The sequence below is a fragment of the Ceratotherium simum genome, chromosome 5 (genome assembly GCF_057802395.1).
Source record: "Ceratotherium simum simum isolate JZ-2026a chromosome 5, ASM5780239v1, whole genome shotgun sequence".
Lineage (NCBI taxonomy): Eukaryota > Metazoa > Chordata > Mammalia > Perissodactyla > Rhinocerotidae > Ceratotherium > Ceratotherium simum.
This window is the reverse complement of record NC_141904.1, coordinates 39,124,931-39,130,930: the sequence shown is the minus strand read 5'-3', so window position 1 is coordinate 39,130,930 and position 6,000 is coordinate 39,124,931. Positions and strand designations below refer to the sequence as shown.

The 6,000-nt window shown below is 41.2% G+C and overlaps 1 long non-coding RNA gene across 2 annotated transcripts in view; it reads left to right on the top strand.

Moving 5' to 3' along the window:
- Window positions 1-4,262: 4,262 nt before the first annotated feature.
- LOC147917009 (uncharacterized) overlaps window positions 4,263-6,000 on the top strand; it is a 66,271-nt gene continuing 64,533 nt past the window's right edge. Inside the window, exon 1 of one of the 2 annotated variants that reach the window (XR_015552193.1) lies at window positions 4,263-4,361. This is a non-coding gene — a long non-coding RNA (uncharacterized LOC147917009). The remainder of the gene's footprint in view (window positions 4,362-6,000) is intronic. The other variant, XR_015552192.1, reaches the window with a different exon arrangement.

Sequence of the window (6,000 nt, the reverse complement as noted above, 5' to 3'; positions counted from 1 at the left end):
GTGCCAGTACCATGCTGTTTTGGTTACTATAGCTTTGTAGTATACTTTGAAATCAGGGAGTGTGATACCTCCAGCTTTGTTCTTTTTTCTCAGGATTCCTTTAGCTATTCGAGGTCTTTTGCTGTTCCATATAAATTTTAGGATTCTTTGTTCTATTTCTGTGAAAAATGTTGTTGGAACTTTGATAGGGATTGCATTGAATCTATAGATGGCTTTAGGAAGTATGGACATCTTAACTTTGTTAATTCTTCTAATCCAGGAGCATGGAATATCTTTCCATTTCTTTGTGCCTTCTTCAATTTCTTTCAGAAATGTTTTATAGTTTTCAGTGTACAGATCTTTCACCTCTTTGGTTAAGTTTATTCCTAGGTATTTTATTCTCTTTGTTGCAATTGTAAATGGGATGGTATTCTTAATTTCTCTTTCTGCTACTTCGTTGTTAGTGTATAGAAATGCAACTGATTTTTGTATGTTGATTTTGTATCCTGCAACTTTACCATATTCGTTTATTACTTCTAAAAGTTTTCTGGTGGATTCTTTAGGGTTTTCTATATATAAAATCATGTCATCTGCAAATAGTGACAGTTTCACTTCTTCCTTTCCAATTTGGATCCCTTTTATTTCTTTCTCTTGCCTGATTGCTCTGGCTAGGACTTCCAGTACCATGTTAAATAGGAGTGGTGACAGTGGGCATCCTTGTCTGGTTCCTGTTCTTAGAGGCATAGCTTTCAGTTTTTCACCATTGAGGATGATATTAGCTGTGGGTTTCTCATATATGGTCTTTATTATGTTGAAGTACTTTTCTTCTAGAACCATTTTATTCAGAGTTTTTATCATAAATGGATGCTTTATCTTGTCAAATACTGTCTCTGCATCTATTGAGATGATCATGTGATTTTTATTCTTCATTTTATTAATGTGGTGTATGATGTTGATTGATTTGCGAATGTTAAACCATTCCTGCATACCTGGAATAAATCCCACTTGATCATGGTGTATGATATTTTAACGTATTGTTGTATGCGATTTGCTAGTATTTTGTTGAGGATTTTTGCATCGATGTTCATCAGTGATATTGGCCTGTAATTTTCTTTTTTTGTGTTGTCCTTGTCTGGTTTTGGTATCAGGGTAGTGTTGGCTTCGTAGGATGAGTTAGGGAGCTTCCCCCCCTCCTCAATTTTCTGGAAGAGTTTGAGAAGGAGAGGTATTAAGTCTTCTTTGAATGTTTGGTAGAATTCACCAGGGAAGCCATCTGGTCGTGGACTTTTATTTTTGGGGAGGTTTGTGATTACTATTTCGATCTCATTACTGGTGATTGGTCTATTCAAATTCTCTACTTCTTCTTGATCCAGTTTTGGAAGGTTGTATGATTCTAAGAATTTATCCATTTCTTCCAGATTGTCGAATTTGTTGGCATATAGCTTTTCATAGTATTCTCTTATAATCTTTTGTTTCTTCTTATAATCTTCTGTTCTAGTGTGTCGTTTAAGGCCAATGTTTCCTTATTGATCTTCTGTTTGGATGATCTATCCGTTGGTGTAAGTGGAGTGTTAAAGTCCCCTACTATTATTGTGTTACTGTCTATTTCTGTTTTTATGTCTGTTAATAATTGCTTTATATATTTAGGTGCACCTACATTGGGTGCGTAGATATCTACAAGTGTTATATCCTCTTGTTGGATTGTTCCCTTGATCGTTATGTAATGCCCTTCTTCGTCTCTTTTTACAGTTTTTGTTTTAAAGTCTATTTTGTCTGATATGAGTACTGCTACCCCAGCTTTCTTTTCTTTTTTTTTTATTTTATTTTATTTTTTTTATACTTTTTATTTATTTATTTTTTCCCCCCAAAGCCCCAGTAGATAGTTGTATGTCATAGTTGCACATCCTTCTAGTTGCTGTATGTGGGACGCGGCCTCAGCATGGCCGGAGAAGCAGTGTGTCAGTGCACACCGGGGATCCGAACCCGGTCTGCCAGCAGCAGAGCACACGCACTTAACTGCTAAGCCACGGGGCCGGCCCTCCCAGCTTTATTTTCATTGCCACTTGCGTGGAGTATCTATTTCCATCCCTTCACTTTCAGTTTGTAAGTTTCTTTAGGTCTGAAGTGTGTCTCTTGTATGCAGCATATATATGGGTCTTGTTTTTTTATCCAGTCAGCCACCCTATGCCTTTTAATTGGAGCATTTAGTCCATTGACGTTTAAAGTAGCAATTGATAAGTATGTACTTACTGACATTTTTTTAACTTTTTTTCCTCAGTGTTTTAGTAGTCCTTCTCTGTTCCTTTCTTCTTCTATACAGAATTGATGGTCACTTTAGTTTGACCTCTGTCAGAAAGCTGTACTCTTTAACTCCCCTCATCCCTCCTTTTATGTTTTTTGATATCATATCTAACCTCTTTTTTGTGCATTTGTATCCATTACATTCTTATCATGGAAATAGATAATTTTTCCTATTTGTGGTCTTTTCTTTTCCCCTTAAATCAGTCCCTTTAACATTTCTTGTAGCACTGGTTTCTTGGTGACAAACTCCTTTAATTTTTGCTTGTCTGGGTTATTTTTGATCTCTCCTTCCATTTTGAATGATAACCTTTCTGGGTAGAGTATTCTTGGCTGTAAGTTTTTTCCTTTTAGCACTTTAAATATATTGTGCCATTCTCTTCTAGCCTGTAAGGTTTCTGCTGAGAAGTCAGCTGATAGCCTTATGGGGTTTCTTTTGTATGTAACTTGACATTCTCTTGCAGCTTTTAGGATTCTCTCTTTATCTTTACTTCTGGACATTTTGATTATGATGTGTCTTGGTGTGGGCCTCTTTGGGTTTATCTTGTTTGGGGCTCTCTGTGCTTCCTGTACCTGGATGTCTGTTTCCTTCCTTAGGTTAGGGAAGTTTTCATCTATTATTTCTTGAAATAGATTCTCTGCCCCCTTGTCTCACTCTTCTCTTTCCGGGTCACCTATAACACGGATGTTAGTGCGCTTGATGTTGTCCCAGAGGTCGCTTAGACTGTCCTCACTCTTTTTAATTCTTTTCTCTTTTACCTGTTCGCCTTGGGTAATTTCTTCTAGTCTTTCGTCCAGCTCACAGATCCGTTCTTCTGTATCCTCCACTCTGCTTTTGAGTCCCTCTAATGAATTTTTCATTTCCAGTATTGTTCTTCATTTCTGATTGGTTCTTTTTTATATCTTCCATTTCTTTGTTGACATTCTCACTGAGTTCATCTATTCTTCTCCCCAGATCAGTGAGCATCCTTAACACTCTTAGTTTGAACTATCTTTTGGGTAGGTTGCTCATTTCTGTTTCACTTAGTTCCTTTTCTGGGGTTTTGTCCTGTTCACTTACTTGGAATGTATTCTTTTGCCTCCTCATTTTGCCTCTTTCCCTGTGCTTGTGTCTAGGTATTAGGTCAGTCAGCTACGTCTCCTGCTCTTGGATAGGTGACCTTATGTAAGTGATCCCTTAGGAGGCTTCCAGTATGCTTCCCTCAGTTCTCAATGTTCCATGGGTGACCCTATGTGGGCTACGTGTGTCCTTCTGTTGTGGCCTGTTTGTTCTCCCTGTAGGCACCCAGGGAGGCCGAGTTATGCTCCTGGCCAGCTGTTGTAATGTTCAGCTGCTTGTAGTTGTTGTGGGCCCTTCAGTCTCTTTATCAGGCGTGGGGAGCCCCAGCACAGTTGGCTGCAAGTTCTAATAACACATTTGTGTTGCAGTATTTCTTTTACGTTTGTCGGCCCCCAGCGTGGCACTTTGTTAGGCTCAGGGCCTTACAATTGCTGTAAGCCTCTAGCCTATTAGGTCTCTTGTCAGCTCTCTGAGGATTGCAGCTGTGTGGGGCTGGCCTCAGGCACAGGAGTACCCAATTGTTTCAGGCTTTGGAAGGTGGGGCAAACCCCACCTATGTGGGTCTTTGAGAAGCACAAGTCTTCTGCAGCTGACAAGCCCTGCCACCCACAGGTCCACACACACAGTCAACACAGTCCTGCCCCATGTGCGCACCTCCACCTCCCCAAGCGGACCCAGTCTCTCCACGGTGGGAGCCCCCCACACTCCACCACCGCCCCACACTCTGCACCTTGTGCACACCCTGCACTGCTAAAGTCGGCTCAGTTGCCAGGCTGCAGAGAATCCAGTTACCAATCTATGCAGTCCCACAAGTTGCCTGAGGGCTTGTTGTTGGGTGGGGCCAGTCTCTAGGGTGGTCTGCCTGCCCTGGCTGAGCGGGTGGGGCAGACCCTGGGCTAGCAGGCCTCCAATGACGTCTGTGTCAGCACGCCCACACCAGGCAGGCCGCAACAATGGCCGCTGCCAATGTCCCAGTCCCTGGAGAGGTCTCACCCCTCACCGAGATGCACTCAGGGCCCATTAGGTGAGTCTCTTTTCACCACAGCACTGTGCACCTTTCTTTCTGGTGATTTTAGGATGCTTTCTGAAACGGGTGAGTTTGCGTGCGGGCCCTTTAAGAGCCAGTTTTAGTTTCTTTGTGAACCGGGTTTTCTGGGGGTACTCCCCAATGTTTTAGTAGCAGGCAAAGTCAGATATTATGCCGCTGGTCTCGATTGTGCTGGGTCCACAAAATGCCCACAGCGGGGGCGCTCCCCGGCTCAGGGCCCCGCGCCTCCAGGGAGGCTGCGTACCTGTGAGCTGCTCCCGGCGGCCGTGAAGCTGGCGGCTTGTGAAGGTGGCGTTTTTCCTCTCCAGAAGGGAGTTTCTGCCTCTTCTACCTCAGTTAGGATTGTCCGTTGTTGCAGGAGTTCCTCTTATCCAGTTTTCAGTTCTGTCTCAGGGGTAATTTTTCCACGAGTAGTTGTAAATTGTCTGTGTCCACGGGAGGAGGTGAGTTCCGAGTCTGCTTACGCCACCATCTTGACTCCAAAACTCTAAATTAACCATTTAGATTTTTGTCCCTCGCATTCCCACTGTCTGAACCTCACTTCTCCATGTTTGAATCTCTCATCTTCTTCAGCCACTTCCCAAGGGCACTGCTTGCTGGTTCTCTCTGCTCAAGTTTGCTCATCAATTCATTTCCATCCACTTCTTATATTCCAGAAATTTGTTTAAATTCTTGATGGTGACAAGGACATAGTCTTGATCTCTCTTCTCAGTGTTGTTTTCATTCTTCCATTTTAAGAAGGCATAGTCTTTGACTATAAATATATAATCATTGTTATTTACCATATCTGTAATATTGAAATTGCATTGATATATCAAAAACAGTGCCTGATTGTAGCCCATTTTCATGTCCTAACCAGGCAGTTACATCTGGAATAACAAATATAGCTGTGGTATCTTTTCAAACCCTAAATTATGATTTGTTCCCTGTCCATTGCGTGACTGCATGAGTATGCCAAAGAATTTAAAATTCCTACCACAGTATCTTTTGTCATCACCTACCATGGTTTTTCAGATATACTTTAAGATGATTCATGAGCCAATGCTTTTCTCAGTTATTTTTTTACACAGCAATTTGAATTTTGCTTTTTTTCTTGCTCCTAGAAGATTATCCTCAGAGCCTTCCTCTGGTCGCCTATAATAATTGGGTTAAGAGTCCCCTGGATGACAAGACTCTTTAAGAGTCCTGTGGAGGAAAAGTTGCATTTAGTTTTAGATCAGACAAGTAGTTAAAGTTAGGGGTAGGAAAAGTGAGAATGATAATAATATCCATTCAATTATTGCAGCATCTAATATTTAAGTTACATCACCAATCTTATCTCCAACGCTCCCTCTCATAAATCCTATTCACCAAACTGGACTAACCTTCACTTTTAAAAGATACCTAATACATTCAGGCTTCCATGTCTTTACTCGAGAGATTTTTCCCACATGAAAGGCACTTTCAATCCTATATTTGCCCTTAAAAATTCTCATAGGTCAACTTAAATGCTGCCACATTCAGGAAGCCTATGTCATTCTCCCCCAGATGAATTTTATTTCTTTCTCTCCTGAATAATCTACAATAACACAGCATTTATCACTTTTTATAGTTTTTTGTTACTTGCACATATTTT